Raw genomic sequence first — 24,210 nt, forward strand, 5'->3', positions numbered from 1 at the left:
CCAGGATAAGCATGAACATTTTTATAATTAACTCGAAAAATGTTTTTTTGTCTTTTGCTGCTCTTCAAGTACATGAGCGATATAAGCGTACATACGTTTGTGTGTAACATGATTTATATATATATATATATTTTTTTTTAACAGATTACCTATAATAAATAAATTGTCAATTCATTTATACTAACTTAAAATAATTTGTATATGCTAATGCGTTTTTTAATACGATTATAAAAGTTTTTAAAACGTTGCTTATGCCCGAAGTAAGTGACCGTGTCATCTTGATTACGTCAAGTTTAAAAGTTTCGATGAGGCATCGGATCTCTATGCAACACTTAAATGCACTTAATAAGATTGTTTGTTTTCATGTAATGAGTTGCGAATTTTTATTCCATTTGCTTAGTAGATCCTAACGGCAAATAGTTATGTGTATTAGGCAATTTCGCAAACAGGTCCAATGACTAGTTATTACGCTTCCACCGAAGGCATTTAAACGGCTGGGAAATATAACTGGCTTGGTGTCCTCATATAATTTTCTGTCCAAAGAGATTTATTGCCCCAACTGTGGCCTCAAATGCTTTGCCACAATTGCTTAAAAAATACCTAACAAAATATCACCTTAGGAGACGATTTAGTGAGGTACGGTACGGTACGAAAATACGGTAAACATTCTAACGAATAATGGAGAAACTTAAACCCATCCCTTTTTTTTGCCAAAGGACAAGATTATGTTTTATACTCACTCATACAGGCTCTTTTGCTTTACTTTCAATCGGAATTATTTTTTTTTTTTATCAATTATCCCTATTTCTATTGCAGGGAAGCCTTTGAACTAAGCCTATTCATTGCTATTAAACATTACTCCCAAAGATGTAGAATTAGAACAAACTTTATCACTTTGGAGGTACATAAAACTCAATCGCAATCCCATGGCAGCCGGTTGTACGTACCGGAGTGACCCAATAGAGTTCTCAGTGTATAACACACTGCTACAACAACAACAACAAAATTCAATGGCAGCCGCTTGTACGTACCGGATTGACCCGTTGGATTCCTTCATCGGCAGAGGCTGCCGCCTCAGTGTACTACACACTGCTACAACAACAACAAACCGTTGAAGTCCTCCATCAGCAAGGGCTGCCGCCTCAGTGTACAACACATTGCTACAACAGCATGCAATTCTTTTGGACTAACTTCTAGTTTATGTTGCTGGGTATAGGTAACATGTTGCGAGGTTTAACAAGATTGACACATTGTAGACCTGCCAGCATTAGGTAGTAAAATGTACTCTCCCAAATAGTTCCGACGCAGCGCTTTGGATCCTATGCTCATACCCATAAGAGCCTTTAAAGTCACCTGACTATTACCATATACGCTGATATGTGCCCGGTTGGTGTTCCTCGACAGCACTATCTCCACATCCCACGCAATGGCCAAGTCATTTGCCTGAAAGATGATGCTATAGTCCGTCATACGAAGGGGGAAGTATATGTAGATGTAGGATATTCCACATGCGGCTACAAATACTCCCCCTTATTCCGGTTGTTGAAGGTATAGTCGAATTTCAATAATTTTGAAAAAATGTTATTATGGTTGTCGAAGGTGAAAATTCTATAACGTTTGGCATGAACAATCGAACGATATATGCAACTTTCTTGCACTCCCATTTACATCACGTCTGTTTGTAGAAAGAGTATGGAGTCTTCATTTATATATTATTTTGTTATTTCCTACAACATATTCCTTTTACCAAATTGTCGAAGGCAATTAAGTAACATTATCACCCTTATTGCCATTGTCGAAGGCGAACATAGACAGCAGTCATCGAAGGTGAATTTCACATTTCGTGGTATTCTGTTACTTATTCGCCTTCGACACTTCGATAATAGAAAAAAAGATAGTGGTCAATAAAAAATAATATAAAAGTAGATTCCATACTCTTTGGACAAACAGGCGAAATGTGGTTTAGAATGCAATTAACTTATATATCGATCGTTTTCGTCAAATTTGAAAGTCGAATTCGACTTATGTGATAACAGAAATGTCATATAAATTTCGCCTTCGACAACCATAATACCATATTGTAAAAATTTCGACATTAGACTACGCCATCGCCTACCGGAATAAGAGGGAATACCAAATGCAAATTTTGCCCATGAACATTCCACTAAGGAACAGGGGCAAACCTCTCACAAGTCAATGAGTGCAAGTTTCTCACAAAGTCAAGTTTAAGCTCCGAACGACGTGCCGCAGCGCGACACCTCTTTGGAGAGAAGTTTTACATGGCATAGTACCTCACAAATGTTGCCAGCATAAGGAGAGGGAAACCGCCAGGTTTTCCAGGATTCGAACCCATGCGTTCAGCGTCATAGGCGGACATGCTAGACTCTGCGCTACGGTGGCCACGAAATGTAAATTTCGCCTTCTACTACGACTGCTGTCGATTTCCGCCTTTGACAATCGGAATAAGGGTGTTAAAAATGCATTCGCCTCTTTTGAGACTCTGTCAAAGTAGGTAGCCACATATTTGCATGTAAAGGTAACGCTCGTCCTCAAGTTCCTGTAGTTGAGCAAGTTCCTTCCGGGCCATAGGATCGATGGCCGCGGAAACTTGTGGAACATTGGTTATTTAAAGGCACTCAGTATTTAAGCAAGAGCCGGTGCTACCCAGGTACTGTCCGCGGCTGCAAAGGAGCATTATACCTATGGAGCAGTATACCTATGGAGCATTATACCTATACATTATACGCAAACGATGGATGGGCCCGGTAGTCCTCAGGTGAGCTTCCCACGGCGAACACTACCCAGGTGCGAGCTCAAAGTTGCAATCTGTGGTTTTTCTAACTACATTTGCATATGGAGGTGGCGATTCACGTCAAGCTCTTATAGATGGGTGAGCTCGTTCCGGGAACATGGTGGCCATTGGTTATTTAAAGGCGCCAATAACTGCTACTTCGCATTCCCCTATTCGAAACCTGTGGTCGCGCTCGTTAACTCGCAGCTAAGCTTCTTGTGGCAGCAATGAACACCACACAAATTGGGCCCCAAAGTACCAGCCTGTACTGTGGTACTCACAGTGATCCCAACCAGTGTGGGATCGATTTTCTGCTACAAAAATCAATCGACTGGACCTTCAAAAACACCTCAAATATTCTGTAACTTTTAACGAAAATCGTTTAGAAAAATTCGCACGTTTGCACTAACGAGTATGCCAGTCTTTAATTACTCGCAAAAAAAATCGTTATATTTTTTTTGCTTTGGCAACTCTGCCCAAAAAACACAAAAACCACAAAAAGGAAACGACAAGAATAATAGAAAAAAAATTTTCATATCCTGAAATTCTTTTTATTTTTTCTTAAAAAACATCATTAATCTAAATAAAATGTACACAATTATGTAGGAAACGTGTTATCAATACCAATTTATTCGTATAAAATATTTGCGGACATTTTTTTTTGGTGTTACGAAAAACACGCTATCGCGCTTTTTAATTGATTGTGCAAACGTTATTGAAATGTTTTAAGAAAAAAGCAGAGTGAATAATGATTTTTATTTCCCTTCGGTAAAGTAAACACCAAATAATAGGCCGTTGTATAGTTCACAAATTTCCTTTCGTTAGTGAAAACAGCTGATTTTAATGATGTCGATTATCGTTAAAAGAGGCTGCTGGATACAAAATTTGTCAGCTATTATGTTATTGTTATTTTTAACTAAACGGTTGTTGTTACAACATTTTGCAGAATTCCATTACTGGTTTCAGATGTACTCATAGCACTACTTATAAATAGTTGTTGTTGTTGTAGCCACATTTTCATGCGGAGGTAGCTCGCCGCGGGAACAGGTTGGCCAGGATGGTTATTTAAAGGCGCCAATAACTCGCCTTGTCATATCGCGCATCATAGGCACTCAGTATTTGGGCAAGAGCCAATGCCACCCGACCCCGCACTGAGACTCACCGCTGATCGTCCGCTAACTGTCGTTACTATCGTTACTGCTACTCCGTATGGAGCATTGCACTATCCGCAACCTATGGACGCTCCCGGTAGCTCTCGCTGTTAGCTGCTCGTGAACGCAATGAACACCACACAGATCGGACCTCAATGTTCCAGCCTGTATGGTGCTCACAGCTATCCCTTGCCGTGCCTTATAAGTAGTAATTCCACCCCATGCAGATGGGATGTTCACTGTCACAGAACAACGAAATGTCCATCGTCATAGACCCACAGACACGACAGACACGACACTGTTCGCATCTCCGCCGATTGCAGCCAATATATCAACCTGGGCCGTAACCCCATCCGTTACTAGCGAGCCTTTGAAACCAATACACAGCCGCGAGACATTTTCTTACCCTAGACTCCCTATTCAAGTCTCAGTTCATATTACTATTCTTACAGAACTGATGTAAAGATATGGTCTTTGGGGTGTCATTAACTCATGTACGGGGCGTTTTTGCCAAATTTGATATACGAATTTGGCTATAAAACTTCGTGGTCGCAAACATGACCACGACCTTAAGCTTGTGATCTAATTTCGTTTTGCTCAACAATTTTAATCAATTTTATAAGGATTTACTGAGGTCATAACTGCTACATGGAGTTAATAATTGTTTGCCTTTTTTGGTAGAGGAAAATTTTGCGGTTTTTAGTTTTCACTTTAATTTTCCTAGCAAGAGATTGTGTATCATCTCATTATGACACAAACAAGCCACGTATGGATGGATGAGTAGATTGAATAGATAACAAAATAAAAAAAAGATAATATTTAGCTTGTAATTATTGTGATGTAGTTTGTAATAAAACCCCATAACAATTAACAAATAACATAATAACCAACCAACCAACCAATCAACAATAACAAATAAAAGTTATTTTACTAATAGGTGAAGAACAATATTATTATTATCGATTATTATTACTCTTATTCATGATTACTATTATTATTAAAATAAAAAAAAAAAATAAAATTGTAACAATTATTACTTCTATTATTTCAAAGATTCAGCAACAAACATATAAAAACAAAAAACAAAAATTATAAACAATAAAGATTACAAATATCTATACACACATATATTTATACACACAAAACGATTTTTATTAAATGTATTCATACTACAAATTACAACTTTTTAAAGGAGACAAAAACAAAGGAAAAAACAAAATAAAACATTTATTTGTTTATTGACATTAAATTGTATGGTAGAGAACAAGAAAAACAACAACAACTAACAAACAAACAAGGAAAATCTTTTATGTTTTACTAGCAAAGTAAGTCTAAACGCAAAACAGTTGATTGAAGAGAAAATCTAAAACAAAACAAATGACACATAAAAAAAACATAGGAAAATACACTTTTGCAAAATAGCAGCAAAAATTTAGTATAAGAAACACAAATTTTTTTTACATAACAAAAAAGAGTGGGGACAAATATACATATGTATGTGTGAGTTTTTTTAAAGAACAACAAACAACAAACAAAAAGCGAAATATGACTATTATCAAGCATAAATGATTGAAGCAAATATTCAGCGAGAGTTAAAACTAAACTACCAACAAATCAATACCAAGAATCAGAACGAACTCTCGAAAAAAAAAAACTGCGAAAAACCACAAAGCTAAACACGCATTAGTCATTGAATTGTATAAGCCAAAAACAAAAAAAATTGAAAAAAATCACGTCGTAGATGCTGCGTATACACATACATACATATACTTTACATACTAATGAAATGAAGTGAAAAACAAAAGAAATAACAAATATTAGGTATAGTTTAAAACAAGAATCAGAAGCAACAATAATTATTATATGTAACAATTGCTAAAACGAAAACAACAACAAAACAATTTGTCTTTGTCTAAACAAAATATAAAACATAAAAGTGTTGTGAATAAAATAATGTCGAGTTTTCTTAAATGTTTTACTTCTTTTTTTTTTTCATAAATGTTTATGACACCTCTCACTACTACATGAATGTGTATGGCAAAAACAAAAACAAAAACACAAAAATAGTGATTTGTACTTTCACATCAAAGGTGTTTAAATAGGGGGCGATAGGTGGAAGCCTTCACCCTTTGGCTAAATATAACCAACCCATGGTTTTGTTTAACATACAAATAATGACCGCTGTTGGACATGAGAAATGGGTAAATACCCAGTAAAAAAAAATGTATGAAGTTAATTTTTTATTCTCCGTTAGGCTCAACGGTGAACGTAATTTTCTGGACATTTTCAGGGTAAGCCAACATTTTGCTAAGGCCAAATTTGATTTTTTTTATCCTCCACCATAGGATGGGGGTATACTAATTTCGTCATTCTGTTTGCAACACCTCAAAATATGTGTGTGAGACCCCATAAAGTACGTATAGTCTTGATCGTCATTACATTTTAAGTCGATCTAGCCATATCCGTCCGTCTGTCTGTCGAAAGCTCGCCAACTTTTCAAGGAGTAAAGCTGGCTGCTTGAAATTTTGCACAAATACTTTTCATTAGTATAGGTCGGTTGGGATTGTAAATGGGCCAAATCGGTCCATGTTTTGATATAGCTGCCATATAAACCGATCGTGGGGTCTTGACTTCTTAAGCTTCTAGAGGGCGCAATTCCTATCCGATTTGACTGAAATTTTGCACGTGGTGTTTTGGTATTACTTCCAACAAATGCGCTAATTATGATTCAAATCGGTCCATGTTCTGATATAGCTGCCTTATAAACCGATCTTGGGTCTTGACTTCTTGAGGCTCTAGAGGGCGCAGTTCTCGCCAGATTCGACTGAAATTTTGCGCGTAGTGTTCTGGTAACACTTCCAACAACTGTGCTAAGTATGATTCGGTTCATAACCTGATATAGCTGCCATATAAACCGATCTTGGATCTTGACTTCTTGCGCCTCTAGAGGGCACAATTGTCATCCGATTTGGCAGATAGTTTTGTACAACGGCTTCTCTCCTGACCTTCAACATACGTGTCTAATATGGTCTGAATCGATAAATAGCTTGATACAACAGCAAGAGCAACCTCGTTCACGTCCAAGGGACCGAGAGCGGCAGAAATATGAACGCCTTGTCATATCGAGCATCATAGGTACTCAGTATTTGTGCAAGAGCCAGTGCCACTAGCGACTGCCGTTGCATCTACTCCGTATAGAGCATTTCACTATCCGCAAACTGTAGACGCCGGGTAGGTCGCACTTAAGCTTCTCGTAACAGTAATGAACACCACACTGATCGCACCTCAATGTTCCAGACTGTGTGGTGCTCAAAGCTATCCAGTGTCGGGCAAAACAAGTAGGGTAAGGCAAAAGTCAAGCGGTGCCTTTATACATCGCTTCATAACCTGGTATAGATGCTATATAAATCGATATTGGTTCTTGAGCCGCTAGAGGGTGCAGTTCTCATCCGCTTTGGCTGAAATTTAGCATGAGGTGTTTTGGTAGCACTTCCAACAACTGTGCTAAGTATGGTTCAAATCGGTTCATGACCTGGTATAGCTGCTATATAAACCGATATTGGTTCTTGAGCCGCTAGAGGGAGCAATTCTCATCCGATTTGGCTGAAATCTTGCATGAGGACTTTTGGTATCACTTCAAACAACAGTGCTATGTATAGTTCAAATCGGCATATAACCTGATATAGCCGTCATATAAACCGATCTTGGATCTTGACTTCTTAAGCCTCCAGAGGGCGCAATTCTCATCCGATTTGGCTGAAATCTTGCATGAAGCGTTTTGTTATGACTTCCAACAACTGTGTTAAGTATGGTTCAAATCGGTTCATAACCTGGTATAGCTGCCATATAAACCGATCTTGGATCTTGACTTCTTGAGCCTCTAGAGGGCGCAGTTTTCATCCGATTTGGCTGAAATTTCCGGTTCATAACCTAGTATATCGGCCATATATACCGATCTCTGATAATTACTTCTTGAGCCTCTAGAGGTCGAAATTCTAATCCGATTTGACAGAAATTTTGTACAATGGCTTCTCCCATGCGTGTTCAATATGGTCTGAATCGATCTATAGCTTGATACAGCTATAGATCGATAAACCAATCTCCCGATATTGGTTCTTGAGCCCCTACAAGGCGCAATTCTTATCCGAATGCACCGAAATATTACACAATGACTTCTACAATGTTCAGCATTCAATTCATTTATGGTCCGAATCGGACTATAATTTGATATAGCTCGAATAGCATTACAGTTCTTATTCATTATTCTTTGTTTGCCTTGAAAGAGACAACGCGCAAAAATTCGGCCCGGCCGAACTTAGAACCCTCTTACTTGTTTGATTTTTCTATACTGATTTCACTTTTGCACTAAACGAAACAGGTGGGTTGTTGTTGTTAATCACTATCATTAGGCCCCCTGTAAGATCCTCAACTACAAATTCACATCGAAATCTTTACATTGAAATGAAAGTAAACACTATTTTTGGTATAAGAATCAAAAAATAAAAGAATATCACAAAAAAAAAACAGCAAACATAAAATACAAAGGAAATAAAGACTGCTAAATCTTTGCAGCATTAGTTGTAATTTGATTAAAAACATGCAAGAAAAAAAAAATGAAAAAATCCTAACAACCAATACAAACAAAACAATTGACAACAAAATAATTTAAGAGAGTTTAAAAGTGTTTTATAGAAATTTATGGACCATTATTAGAAAAAAATAAGATTTCTGCAAACAAAGCTATTATCAATTTAAACATTAAACAAAATATGAGTTTTGGGACAAAAGATACAACTTCAATAATTTTAATTCTGCAATATTTCAAATCCAAGTTAAGTGTGTGGCTATCGGGAACCCGCAAAAATATGCTTTAGTTGTTATTTAGTAAAAAAAAAACGAAAAAGAAAATCAAAAACGAAAAAAGAGAATAAAAGTATTACAAAATTGTCGGGACTTTTTTGGAAAATAAATTACAAATCAAACTACTAGACGCCCATAGAGAGATGCAAGCATTGTGTTATTATTTTAGAAATGAAACTACCACAATATACCTATAGGCCCCCTTTAAATAACCATGTAACACGAAATCTACATTATTTGCCTTCATTGAAGAAAGAGATAAGTTGAAAAAATAAAACACATTTTTATTTTCTATATACGTTTGTTTATACTTGTTCTAATGTAACCTCTAATAATGTGTATATATATATATTTTTTTTTAAATATTTTCGACAAGAATGCGAACCGACCGATAGGAAACTGCTATGCATAAATGTATACTATTTCTCTTTTTTGTAGTTTTTAGTTCTTTATATCTGATATGCTTCTTAATTGTTTAATTTTTTCATGTGTTTTAGTTTTTAGTGTTTTAATACAACAACAACAAAATATATACTATACTACTTTGCATATGATATGTCACTATCAATGATTGAAAAGAAAAGATTAATTCAAAACCAAACGTGTTTTATTTACAAAAATTGGGGTTGCTTTTTTTGTTGTCTTTGATTTGTTTTAATAAATTTTTTTTTTTTTTTTAATTTTTTCTCATCGAAATTTTTTTCTAGGTGCAATCTGAATAGACCTCAATATTTTGTACCCATTGTGATATCATTATTGAATAAGTAATGATAGAAGTCAGATTTTAAAACAGATACAAGAAAATGGGTGAATTAACAGCAGTCATTTCTTGGCTAAACTGCAAATGTTTTCTCCCACTTTTAAAAAACTTTTCTGTGGCCCTAAACTGTTGCACTTATAAAAATTAAATAAATTCCTTAATTTTTTGAGCTTGCTACTAGATGTCAACAATGTCTGCATAGATTTTATTTTTGTTCGGATGTGTTCTGGATCGCATTTAAAACTAATTTAGCGTTACAGATTGTAATTACCAACCGATACACGTCACCTGTTTAACTGCCCAGCCGGACCCACTCGACTCAGACCCAGATCCCTGTGGACGCACCCCATCTTAGTCGCAGAGTTCCTGGGTCTTGACACTCAACAGAATCAACAACAACAACAACCAACCTTATTCCGGTTGTCGAAGGCGAAAATCGACAGCAGTCGAAGGCGAATTTCATATTCGTGGTACATATTCTGTAAAATTGTTGCCTTCGACGCTTTAGTAGTAGAACCATAACAACCACATCTACTTACTTTACTTTAATTGGCTATGACAATACATTTGTTCCACTAGCCAAACGTAGAATAGCGTTCCAAGCGCCTCGATCTTCTGCGCTCATTCTAAAATCTATGACACCAAGTTTCGAGATGTCTCCCACCACTTGACCTCTCCATCGGGCTTTTGGTCTTCCCGGTTTGCGTGTACCACCGTGTTTGTTCTCAAAAGACTTCTTTGCTGGAGCTTCTTCATCCATTCTGACAACATGACCTAGGCAACGCAGCCGTTGTATTTTGATGCGATCGTCGCCATACAGCTCGTGGTTCATAAGTTGCCTATATTCTCCATTAACGCTAAGTAGTCCATGTATTTTACGAAGAATCTTTCTCTCAAATACTCCAAGCACTGCCTCATCTGCTTTCACAAGCACCCATGCTTCAGAACCATATAACAGAACAGTATAGTGTAATCTTCGTCTGTCGAGAGGTGGCCTTGTATCTAAACTGCTTGCTTAATTCAAAGTAGCATCTGTTTGCCAGTATTTTTCTTCACATTATCTCAAAATTGGTGTCATTCGTTTCGGTTACGCCGGTGCCGAGGTAGATAAATTTACTGACTATCTCAAAGTTGTGGTTCCCAACTTTCGCCAATTTCTTTGTCTGCTCGGTTGTACAAGGCGTTTGGGGAGTTGAAACCATCCATTTCATCTTATCTCCATTTACTGCCAGACCCATTTTCACTGACTCTCTTTAGATGCTTTCAAAGGCTGCAGTTACTACTTCCGGTGACCGACCTAAAATGTCGATGTCGTCGGCATATGCGAGTAGCATGTGTTCTCTTGTTATTAGTGTGCCATATCTATTCACATCTGCATATCGTATAGTCTTCTCCAACAGGATATTAAAGAGATCACACGATTGGCTGTCTCCTTCGTTCGGAGAGATTCTTTCCTATTCTTACTGAGGAACGCATGTCAGTCATCCTGCAGAGTCTTATTAATTTCACAGGGATACCAAACTCAGACAAGGCTTGAAATACTTTCGAATGTAAAGGGGTATCGAAGGCGGCTTTGTAGTCAACAAAGAGATGGTAGGTGTTGATTTGTCCTTCTCGGGTCTTTTCCAGGATTTGGTGTAGTGTGAATATTTGGTCTAGGGTGGATTTACCAGGTCTAAAACCGCATTGATAGGGCCCAATTATCTCATTGACGTTAGGTTTTAATCTTTCACACAGTACGCTCGAGAGTATCTTGTATGCGATGGGGAGGAGACTTATTCCTCTGTAGTTGGCACATTCCGTCTTGTCTCCTTTCTTGTGTACGGGACATAGTATGCTGAGGTTCCAATCATCGGGTATGCGTCCTTCTAGCCAGATTGCGTAGATAAGCTGATGCATACGCCTTATCAGCGTGTCGCCTCCGGTCTTAAATAGTTCAGCGGGTAACCCGTCGGCTGCTGCTGCCTTCTTGTTCTTTAGTCGGGTCACTGCAACTTGGGGTCTCATTCTGACTAGGAGGTAAACATTCTAAACCATCATCAGGGATTGGTTCTGCGGTATCCTCTTCGCCGCCGACGTCGGACACTAACAGTTGGGTAAAATGTGTTTGCGTCAGTTACCAGATTTTCTTCTGTGTCTCTGCAGGAGGATGTGCCTGCACCAAAGCCATCGGTTTGATGTTTAATTCTTTGGTAGAATTTCTGGACTTCATTCTGACTTCTGTACATCTCAATTCGCTCACACTCACTTCGTTCCATTTCCTTTTTCTTTCTGCGGAATATACGTTTCTCCTCTCTCCTTTTCTCCCGCGTGGCTACTGATTGCAGGGTTACTCCATGTGCCGCATTCTTAGCTTCAGTAGCATTTGACACTCTTGGTCGTACCATGGGTTTCTTGGAGAAGGCTTCCAGTACCCAAGTACGGATTTCGCGGCATTTTCCATGGAGTGGACAATAGTTTGCCACTGTGCCATTATATCATCGGAACAAGGAGTGCTTTCATGAAGCAGTTGGGTCAGTTGAGTGGAGTATGCCGCTGCCATCTGTTGTGTTTGCAGCATTTCAATGTCCAGCTTCCGTGCAGTGTCAGATCGTACTTTCCTCGCCATGTTCAAACGGGAGCTAACCTTATGTTGAAATCTGGTGCTACTGACTACCATGTTTTTTGCCGTGGCGATTTTAATATCATGGGCGGCGCAGCGGTCATATTCTCTCTCAATGCGCTCGTAGGAAATATCCTTGGTCGGGTCGTCTTTGTCTTTCGTCGGGGCATGGGCACAAATAAGGTTGATGTTTAAGAATTTGGCTTTTATGCGGATTGTGGCTAGCCTCTCATCCACCGGAGTAAAGCTGGAGGCAAGGTGTTTCAGTCTCCGACTAACCACAAATCCACAGCCTAATGCATGCCTCGTGTTATGGCAGCTATAGTATAATTCGTCAACATTAGGTTGTTGTTGCAGCCACATTTTCATGTGGAGGTGGCGGTCCAAAGGACCGATCGCCGCGGGAACAAGGTGTCCATTGGTTATTTGAAGGTGCCAATAACTCGCCTTGTCATATCGAGCATCATAGGCACTCCGTATTTGTGCAAGAGCCAGTGCCTCCCGGCCTATCACTGAGACTCTGCGCTCGATACCGATGATTGTCCGCAACTGCCGTTGCAGCTTCTCCGTACGGAGCATTCCACTATTCGCAACCTGGGGATGAAATTAACACCACACAGATCGGACCTTAGTGTTCCAGCCTGTGTGGTGCTCAAAGCTATCCCGAGCCAGATCACCGTTTGGTGTTGTAGTGACGCCATTCCCAGTCCATCGCACTTCCTGTAAGGCGATAATATCTGCCTTGTTTTATTGGCACTCACTATTTAATTAAGAGCCAGTGCCACCTGACTCCTTTACTCCTTCTTTTTTAATGCTAATTTTGCCCCATGAACATTCCACTAGGGAACAGGGGCAAACTTCTCACAAATCAGTGTAGTGCAGTCCGAGTCAAGTTTATGCTCAATGATGAGGGGCCTCCTTTTTATAGCTGAGTCCGAAGGGCGTGTCGCAATGCGACACCTCTTTGGAGAGATGTTTCTTTAGCATCTTTACTAACGTTTAATTAAAAATTCGTAAGGGCTTAGAAAATTAACTTTGTACAAATAAAACTAACTTTTCATGAGTATAGATGAAATAGTTAAAAACTCAGATGATGTTAATAATTTTAATTAAACTAATTTCTTTGGAATAGGCAAGCACTTTACCAAACATGAGTTAAATCATATTATCGTCGACGATATCTCCTCTGAAACTAATTACTGAATGAACTATTCAAAGAAATTTGGAATTTAATTTCAATATATGTAACAAAAGTGTTTACAGTTACCATTGCCTGAGTTCACAATAACATGCTCGGAAGTAAGCATAACTTAATAACTGTTAGTAAGTGTTGAACTAAAATTGAATTCGATGACTTTTGGCATTGTTAACTCCAAAAATATATTTTATTTTTTTTTTTGGCCCCCACAAACTCGCGGAAAAAAGTGGATCATTATTTTAAATCATGAAATAATTAAAATCAAATTAGCAGGGGCCGATTAACCGCGTACGTGAACGAGTAAATATGTTCGAAAATTTTTGTTTTGGCATTACCGCATTCGGTAACGAATAAGCACTTTCGACATTCGAGATTATAATCGAGTATCATCTATTCGAAATCCACTCGTGAGCTCTGGAGCAATCGAATAGAATTGTTACTTGATATAAAAAGTTGAACTTTAGTTTAATTGGCTATGAGAGAATGTTTGTTCCACTAGCCGAACGTAGAATAGCGTTCCAAGCGCCTCGATCTTCTGCGCTCATTCTAAAATCTCTGACACCAAGTTTCGAGGTGTTTCCCACCACTTGATCTTTCCAAAGGTAAAAATTTAAGCTTTTTCGTATTTAGGAATAATTTATGCAAAATAAATGCGATACAGAAGGTTGAAATGACTCATCTAATGGCCATCCGAATTTGGCAAAAAGAAATACCAAATTGATGCCAAGGGAAGGCAACATCTAAAGAACAAATGATGCCAAATCTTGCAGAAATGTAAAAAACCACCGATTGCAGCTTTGGTGGTACCGCGGTGGACATGATCCCTTTGAAGTTTAGCTCAAATCTATGAAAGTAAATGCAATTTATTATCGCTGAAACATGTTGGTCGCTGTTTTGGGGCCGTGGGCAAGCAAATATTACGTTCGCAGACCAAGGGCGTACTAACAAGACATGGCACCGTCACAACAGGACTCGGCACCGTGCTTTAGCACGTGTGAACCAAGAATGGCAAAAAAATATGTTCCGGACTTCATTTGGTACACATAGTGGATGTCCAATTCGCCGTATGCCAATCCGACGGAATTTTTTATTTAGGCCACTTTTGAAGGCAAGGTAAGGACTACAAAACATGCCCGTATTGTAAAGGAATAGGCCAACATACCGGCAAATTACATTCGTGCTGCTTGCAATTCGTTTCTTTAACGACTCAGAACAAATGTTAATGCAAAATGTGGTCATATCGCGCAAAAGTGAATGGATTCAAAAATTTCTCCGCATATTCTCGTACTTTGAATCAATAAAAAATATTTTCACCCAAAAATATGTGGTCGTTTGACAGCTACCCGGTAAATCTAAATATCATGCATTTGTTACTAATAACCATAACGTTTTATTTAGATTATTTATGTACGCTTTATTCGCCTATGACATTGGATCACTTTTATCTATCATTTCTCTGCGAATACACACAAAGTTATTGCCCTCTTCAGAATCAGAGGACGACAAGCGCAACAAAAGTGTGTAACAAAGCTTTTTTAAACCCTCCACCATAGGATGGGGGTATACTAATTTCGTCTTTCTGTATGTAACTCCTCGAAATATGCGTTTAAGGCCACATAAAGTATATATATTCTTGATCGTCATGACATTTTAAGTCGATCTAGCCATGTCCGTCCGTCTATCTGTCGAAAGCACGCAAACTTTTGAAGGAGTAAAACGAGCCGCTTGAAATTTTGCACAAATACTTTTTATTAGTGTAGGTCGGTTGGAATTGGAAATGGGCTATATCGGTCCACGTTTTGATATAGCTGCCATATAAACCGATCTGGGATCTTGACTTCTTGTTTATATATAAATTCTTGAAATTTTTGGAAACAAAAGCCGGGTAGATGTTAATTTGTGTTGTTTTGATTTGCCACCAACATACGTATGTTCAAAACAATTCTGAGGCAAAAAATAATCGATAGCCATTTGAAACATTTCGATACAACAGCTTTCGAGTGCGGTAATACATCCATCTAATACGTGATAAAATCTTATTCGATTTGGTTCGAGACTCGAACTCTGGAAATTTGCTCTGTGCCACAAGGCTTCTTTTCATTGTATGCCAAAATGTTTTTTTAAGTTACTCACTTCCAATGTTGAGACACTCAGCCCTATTCTGATAAACAATTCGCTGGGAGTTTTTCCTTTACTCCCTTTGCCCTTTAAACAAACTTCGAAAAGGGGAAATATCTCACAGGGGAAAAATAGGTATTCTGAATCGAAATACAGGGAGAATGAGACGATAAAGTTTGGGAAAAATTCCCCCAAACAAATAAAAGGGAGTTATGATAAAAATGAATGAATTTAATGGTTTTTATAAAAAAATTACAACACTTCTTACTATTTAAGAACAATTTGTTAAGCACGAAAATTAATTTTCACTTTTTCATTAAAAACAAGTACAAATTTTATTATGTATATATTAGGGATTGGTATATGAATATAGGTATCAAAATATGTCGTTCATATTTTAATATTCTTAGACCCATATGAATAATGAAGTGGCACGCCGTTCGGAGTCGGATACTAAAAGGACGTCCCTTATCATACATGGCGAAACATTTAAAGGTGGTCTCATTTGTACAACAACCATAAATTATATGGTGCAATCCGCCATTTATTCTCTTTTGTTATTTATTTGAATTAGGCAGCTGAATTTCGCAAAACAGCTGTTCCATGCTGCAAATTTCTGCTGGGAAAAAAATCTTTAGCAGAAATTTGCAAGCTCTCGATTACCAGACTCTCAAAATTGTGCTCGCTCTCACGCACTCTCCCGCTCTCCTCTGCTGACAAATAAAGTAGGCGAACGACTTCCAGTAACAATTTGTGCAAATTTGCACAGCTTTTTGAGTACGCTAACACACGTATTGTTCTCCACACAACCAAAGAAATGTGCGCTCGTGCGTGTACGAGTACAGGTAAAAGCCCTGCAAACATTTTCTAACCACTAAATCTGCACTCAGGAAGTGGAAAACCATCTCAGGCGATATCACTTTTTAATCTAATTCGTGTCTCGGTACGGGAGAAAACGTGCCACTTGGCGATATATCCCAACGAGAGACTAAAAAGGGACTACAATACATTAAAAATTCGTTTAAGTACGTCATTAAAAAATGAAAGAGTAAATTCTTTTTTTTCCAAGTTTTTTTCGGCTGTTAGGGCGAAGATCATTTTTATTTCTATTTCTTTATTTAGTTTTCTTTTCTTGTCGATCTTAATGATCGAAGATTCTTTTGAAATGATTCAACCCTACTGGGATTTGAACAGCCAACCTCCCGATTGCGAGGCGTATGCTCTCCCTCTGTGCTACACGCCTTATGGAAGGCTAAATAAACATACCTTCACTTGTGTGGAGGGATTTTTGAGTTAACGTCACAAGCAACAACAAAAAATCTATTTTTAGATTTGTTCCAATAACAGTCGATGATATGAAACTATTTAGTGAAACATGAATGATAGAATGTCGATAGTAATGCATTTTGTTGTTTTAAATCATGAAACCTCTAAAAACTATCTTTAAAAAGTACTTAAATAGTGTCACTTCAGAGAGGGAGTGAGAAATTAACTCCCAAATGTTTGGAGGGATGAGGAAAATAGAACCTGCAAAAAAATTGAATGGTTTGCTGTGAATGTAAGCACAGAATTGACATCTTAATACCGTCAAACTGGCTGGCTGTTTTCAGCTGCTCGCATGAGACCACCTTGCTTAGCATTGAGATTAAAGTAGAATTGGGTAGCACTCATTGATATGCAAGAAATCTTCTGCCCGTGCTTTAATGAAATGTTCGTGAAAAACATAGCACTTTTGACCATCAATTATTCAAAACTACAATACTTTGTGCGTCATTTGGCAGGAATAAGAATACATCCTAAAGTAGCATTTTCGGCAGCACTATGTCCACCAGCCGTCCCAACCACCAAGAAAAGCGACTGCCACCCGGAAATGTCGATTAGATCTTAAGTTTTAGCTCCATAAAAGTAGGCCTTTAGATAAAGCAGCGTACCAGGCAGACCACTACAGCATTCATGACGATGAAGTAGAAGCAAACCTCTATACTATTCACAAAAATAGTTCTGCCCAAGAACGATCCGGTAGATTCAGCCACCTTAACTCCTTTTGACAAGGGAAGAGGCCGACGTGTAGAATGTGTGCCCCGCATGCATCCAGGGACAATAAGACACAACGTATTTATCTGTCCATCACACAACTCTGGAAGCATCTCATTTTCTCCGAAAATTGCTGGATGAAGATGGAAAGTTGTTATCACAACACAAAAAAATCTTGACAATCTGTAGGCCATAATTGTGCACTATTAAAACACAAAAAGTAAAGGCCTGGCTGGTTATGCTCTCGTAAATGTAGAATAAATGTATCGTAAATGTAAAGAGGCAATTGTGCTCATTGTAAAACGTAGCATTTGACATTATAAACAAAGCAATTTTATTAATTAATTCAGGCATACCTCAAGGGTGGGTCGGAGGAGACAGCCTTCCACGAAGTGGTGCAAGAAGTCGAGACGTCTCTCCAACCAAAGGAGTACGCGATGGCGGTTACCCTAGATATTGAGAGGGTATTTAACAACGAGGAGATGGCTAGACAGTCAACGCCCTAAACCGCACGGGTGTCCAACTGAGTTACTCCCTGTGTGACTGTTTGTTACTTGAAAGGACTTTCAACACAGATTTCGGAGATAATGGTGTTGTTGTTGTAACAGTGTTGTATACTGAGCTCTTGCCGATGACGGAATCCATCGGGTTAATCCGGTACGGTACGTACAACCGGCTGCCATGGGATTGGTAGATAATGTTGTCAGAAGGCGGGCGATAAGGGGAACGCCTCAAGGGTGGGGTGTTCTCGGGATTCGTTTTCCCGGGTGGATGGGAGGAATGGGAAGCGAATCCTGTGTTTGAAGAGAATGATACCTCGGTCGTTACAGATAGCTCTAATATGGAGGCAGGTACTAGATTGGGGCCATACTCCGACACACAAAAATATCGGTACGTCGGTGAGACTGCCGGACGAGTGTATGTTCTTTAGGGCAGAACTCTTTGCCATAACGATAGCCGCAGGGGATTCAGGGAAGGGATTTACAGTTTTCGAAATCAGTATACATATATGGCGTCCCTCAAGGCCGTGGGTTATAGGACAGTGAGGTCGAAGCTCTTGGGGGAATGTGGGGGATCCCTAAGTAGACTCCAGTTTCCGATGAATTGCTAATTTTTGATTTTTTCATTTTCTTTTCATAACAGGTCAGACTGACCGAACTAACCTTTTCATTGTTGGCTACCCATTCAACCTAAACCTAAACGTTTAACAATAAATTTTGATAAATTCACCGAGAGAAATCGTAGAATAGTAGAATGTAAACTTTTGGTTTGAATTTTGCTCAAATTTTGTCGGGTGACATGAAAACGGAACGTAAAATTTTGTTTTTAGTGAACTATACTTTTCGGTTACGGTCGACAGACGTTCGGTAATCATTTGTATGTGTATTAATAAGCCAAAACAAAACAGCTGACACGGTTTCCTACATTTACTGTACATTTACGAGAGCATAACCAGGCCTTAAAACAAAACATTACAAAAGCAACACTATACATGTCTGTAAACATTTTTAATAATCCTTATAACTTCGCTTTGCTTAAATTTCCATTTTTTGTTCAAATGTTTAGCCAAAATAAAACAGCTTAAGCAAAACAGCTGTTTTTGAAAATTCGAAATTCCCCCTCCCCATTCAATCAGAATGAAAAAGTTTTGCTTTTGTGTTGTTAGCAAATATTGAAATGGGAAAATGGTATCAGATTCAAATAAAAGTGATGTGGATGAATGCGAAGAGCGTAACAGAAGTTTCCTGGTTCAACTCTCGGCTGCGACCAAAGGTATAGTTTTATTTAATTTATAACTAAAATGTTTCATATCAGATTTGTCTTCTTCAAAACAGCTGAGCAATTGATTGATAGGCGAAACTAGATGGGTTGTGTAATAAAAAGATGTGTCCGCCAATCTTCAATTTGATGCTCCGAAGAGTTCTGAAAAAGCGAATTTTTCCTTAATTTTACTGTTGATTTTCAATGCTCGTCAGTTAATATTTTACGTGTGGGAAGTTAAAAGTGAACTAATGCTATGTAAAACAATTTCGTAGCTATTATGAAATTGTTAAACTCGTAACCAGAATATTATTAGAAAGTTCAATAATTCCCAAATTAAGTTCATTTTAACTAATGTTGAGGTTAAAAATTTCTTGAGTGCATAGAAATAGGCTGACTTTCAAAATGTATCATTGTAAAATATGGACACCGTTCTACTGCGGTGTTAAAGTAAATGTTAAAAAACATCATATATTCATTAAAAATGTTACCAAAAAATATGTAAGATTGTTTCCTCACCATTTTTTCTTCGTCTTTTGTTATCCATTGTATGTGCAAGAGCAAAAAAAAAAATGTTAAAGCATCAACGATTGCTGACTGACGCTTGGTTGCTTTTACGTTGCATTAAAAATACTTTACCGACACATTTTGGAATTGTATGCAATGTAAAAGTTTAGTACCGCGATATTTTGAAACACTTTCTGCCGATGTTTCTTACAAAATTATGGGAAATTCGAGTTGTCGTTAAGACTTCCGATCGAATTCTGGTGTTGTGTCTTAATGAACACGGATGTGTTTTCCGACATTTCGAAATACTTTCTGCCGATCTTTCGAATGTTTTTTCTGACTCGTCGTATCAATTTCAGACCGAATTCTGGAAAAAAATGTTTAGAATTCTGAATGAATTTTTACAGTATTCGTATGTGTTTTCGGACACTTTAATTTGCAAATTTGCACGATTACGAATGGGAGAAGTTTTTACATCGCATAGTTCCTCACAAATGTCACCAGCATGGATTAAGCACGTCTGAACATTTTCTGATGTTCTCGCCAGGATTTGAACCCAGGCACTCAGCGTCATAGGCGAGCATGCAAACCTCTGTGCTACGGTGGCATCCAATGGTTCACAAACAAAAATATGCAAACAAGCAGGCGCAAAAAACTGGCATAGACAATGAGTTCATCGTTCAGAAATCCTTCCGACGGTGGGGAAATATTTCTACCGTTAAAAAAAATGTGCCACAAAAAAGCAAGCATAAAAAAGACAAAAAAAAATCCGACACAGAGTTCAGATATCGTTCGGAATTCCTACCGAACTGTCGAAAAAGAAATTAAAAAAAAAGAAAACACCATACCACAGGACGTGCAGACATCGTTCAGAACTGTCGGAAAAAAATTCTTTCAGACAAGCACTCCAGAAATCGTTCAGAATTCTTTCCGATGCATCGGAAGAAAAAATTAAAAAAAAGTGCGACGAGACTATCAGATATCGTTCAGAATTCCTTGAGAACTATCGGAAAAAAATTTCTACAGACAAGCACCCCAGACGTTCAGAAATCGTTCAGAACTCTTTCAGAACTACCGAAAAATAAATTCACTCAGAAAACCAAACAGAATTCGAAACGATTTCGGTAAGATCTTGTTGGAAGAGTTCAGAATTTGTCCAACAATGTCTGACATCCGAAATTTGGTTCACTGGGAAGATCTTTTACACGTAAAAAAAAGTAGTTCAACAGTACTTTAAATTAAAAAATATATATATTTATTCATGATAGTTCACAACTGTTTATGTTAATCTATTTATTTCTTAAAACTCTGTTTTTTTTTTGCTGCCCGACTGCCAAAGCACTATTATCGGCATCAATTAACAAAAGTTGCCACACATAATACAAATTTTTACTTTGACTTGGTTGCCAGACGACAACTCAACTGAGCGTTAGTTGCTGTTTTGTAATAAGCCTACTGCTGTCTATTCTAATTAGGGATTTTCTTTCTTCGGCTTTTTGAATTTCTCGGGAAATCGGGAGATATTTTTCAATCTTCACAAGTGGCTATATTCTGTTTAGAGAATTCGCAAAACGAAAGATTCTCTTCACATTACAGTGTCTCAAGCTTATCATATTAATATTTGAATGCATGTTGTAATCAATTTTCAACGTTCTGCGATTCGCAAACCACAACTGGGCATATTTCATATTTGTTTGCATTTCGTAAACCCACTAGAAACTTGGGAAATATTCTTCAATCTCCACAATTGGCTAAGTTAAATTTTCAGCATTCATAGTTAGAAGAACGTCTCAAACCACAATCGTCAATAAAGAAAGTGCATTGGATGTAGGAGAAACTAGTTTTTTGTTTTGTTATTCGTAAATCACACCTGGGCATATTCAATATTTGTTTGCATTTCATATACCCACTACTATAGGCTAGCGGTATACTAATCTCGTCAATCCGTATTTAATACCCATCTTGTCACAAAGAATTCGAACGAATAAGATATCCGCTTTAAAATTTCGCTCACATAATTTTTATTACTGTACACGCAAAGAAAAGACGTTTGGGACTTTTTTCAACAAACAAAGAAACGTTTCGCTTCATCACATCGAACGTTAGCTATAAACGAAGCATTATTGAACGTAACTAATTTTGTTTATTGTAAACTCTTCAGCAGCTTCGCCTACCGTAAAAGGGCCTTTCCATTGTTGTAAAACCCAAAACTTTTCAATTGCAACTATGCTTTGATACTCATAAACATTTATTCGTGTACCAGACCAATAATAATCTCCTTCTAGAGAGAAAGTGTGCGTATTTGACCGTATAGACCAGTGGTTGGAAAAAATACTCACACTATTGCACATTACTTTGTACGTAGGAGTATACTCGAAAATTCAAGCAGGCCCATGGGATTGCAAATAATTGCAATTGTGTGCTCATCACAGGTAAACCAAGCACACAACATTTTTTCGCCTTAATTAAATTGGAAAAACTTTTCCAATTAAAATGCGCACACGATCGCGAACCTCTCAATAATGACGGCTGGCAGGCAGAGCTTTATCAAAACAAAAACAATAATGAGTCCTTTTTAGCTACACTCTCTTCCAAATGGAAAAGACACAGGAAAAAAACAATCCAAAAGAATCATCTTTTCGTGTAACAAATTGTGTATTGCTGTAAACGAAGAATTTTTGGCTTAAAATAAGTTTTGAATATTTGCGTAAAAGAGCCATCCTTTACCACAGACAAAGTTCATAAAAGTTTTACATAACCGAAGTGACTTTAACATCACAATATGGCAAATTAACGTCTTAAATTCTATGGTGGAGGGGTTTGTTACACAGTAAAGAAGAACATTCTGTTCAGCTTTCGGAATAGTTGCGAACAACTTTAACAAAATATCATATTTTTTTTAAACATACATACATTTTTTTGTACCAACTCAATCTTACATTCGTATTGCACTAAGATTAAACGTTTTAAGTGCTCCTTTTAAACCATTACCGTAAAAAAGGTATTTATTTATTGCACATGTTTTCTATATGGAGTTTGACAGTTGTCCAAGTGAAAAGCCGAACAGAGTACTAACCCTTACTATGAAAACAATACTTACCCAATTAAACTTAACTTTTAAACTAATGAATCGATTTACGTGATTTTATAAAGAGCAGATCTGAGGAGAAATAGATTCTTACTTTAACATCATCACCCTTTTCAAAATGCATACGGTAAAAAATTAATTTTATTTTTAAAAGTTTGCCCCGCCTTTTTATGTGTTTACTTAAAAACACCGTTGATTTATTAACTATATACAGTAAATGGGTTAGGTTGAAAAGAGGGTGCGGATATTAGTCCGCCCCATGCCATTATGGACATACACCTAAGCCACTATTCGGCTTGTTGTGCGCTCTAACCACTAAAAAGTTACCTCGAAAAAGAAAATCTAAGTTAGAAATTCTGTGCTATTACAAAATCCTTAATTTCTTTCCAAAATATGTCTGGTATTGTGTCCAAAGTGCTGATAGCTGTTGGCCGCGAAAGCCGGGCAATGACATAGGAAATGCTCCAAGGTCTCATCATCTTTCCCGCATGCCTTACACATGCTATCACTTGGCGAACCGATTTTGCATGAGTTAGTTCGTAGACCTATGTGCCCCGTTACCGACCTCCTTCTTACTTCCTTTCAGTAATAGCGTCGTCTTCTCACGATCCGTTCTACCGGCGGTTTCGCTGTTCCACAGTGTTACATGCGCACTCGTCACCCACGCCCTTAACTCGGACTGCTTCGGTACGAAAGGCTACGGGTTAACAATGTTTATTGATGGCAGTTCTCTGTCTCATTCCCAGTTACTCCGTTATGTTCCGGTACTCAAACGATGCGAATCGTGCCATCCTCAGAGAAGGCGTTAATCTCCTTCATACATTTCAAAACTGTTCGTGATCTTACCATCCTGGTTGATCCAGATCTCAGCCTGGAGGACCGTATTATGGTCAGGCAGTCTAAAACAGATCTCAGTCCATGGGTTCTTAATGAAGACCTCCGGGTTCACTCTGTCCTCTAGCTTTGATCCATCCGCATAACATGATCTTCCAGATGGCAAAACAAGTGTTCCGTCAATCTAAGACTGTGCCGCTGGCAGCAGTACCTCCACTCGACCTCAAGTGTCGTTATAGGTATCCGATCGGAAAACCTCTTCTATTCCTTCCAGGTTTGCTATCGTCGCCTCGATTATACTGCGATGGTATGAGCTGCTCCTATCCTCAATCCATTCCCCCATCGCCTTAAGTCTCAAGCCGCAGTGACTGCCTCGCACCTAATCTATATGTCTATGGGCCGGATATCCAGAATAGTCTCGAGTGTCCTAGTGGGCGGGGCCCACATCGCTTCGCCTATCCCAAGACAACATTATCCTTGCGTTGCACTTTCTCCATCGCAGTCCG

Source organism: Stomoxys calcitrans, chromosome 1 (assembly GCF_963082655.1).
Source record: "Stomoxys calcitrans chromosome 1, idStoCalc2.1, whole genome shotgun sequence".
NCBI classification, from domain to species: domain Eukaryota; kingdom Metazoa; phylum Arthropoda; class Insecta; order Diptera; family Muscidae; genus Stomoxys; species Stomoxys calcitrans.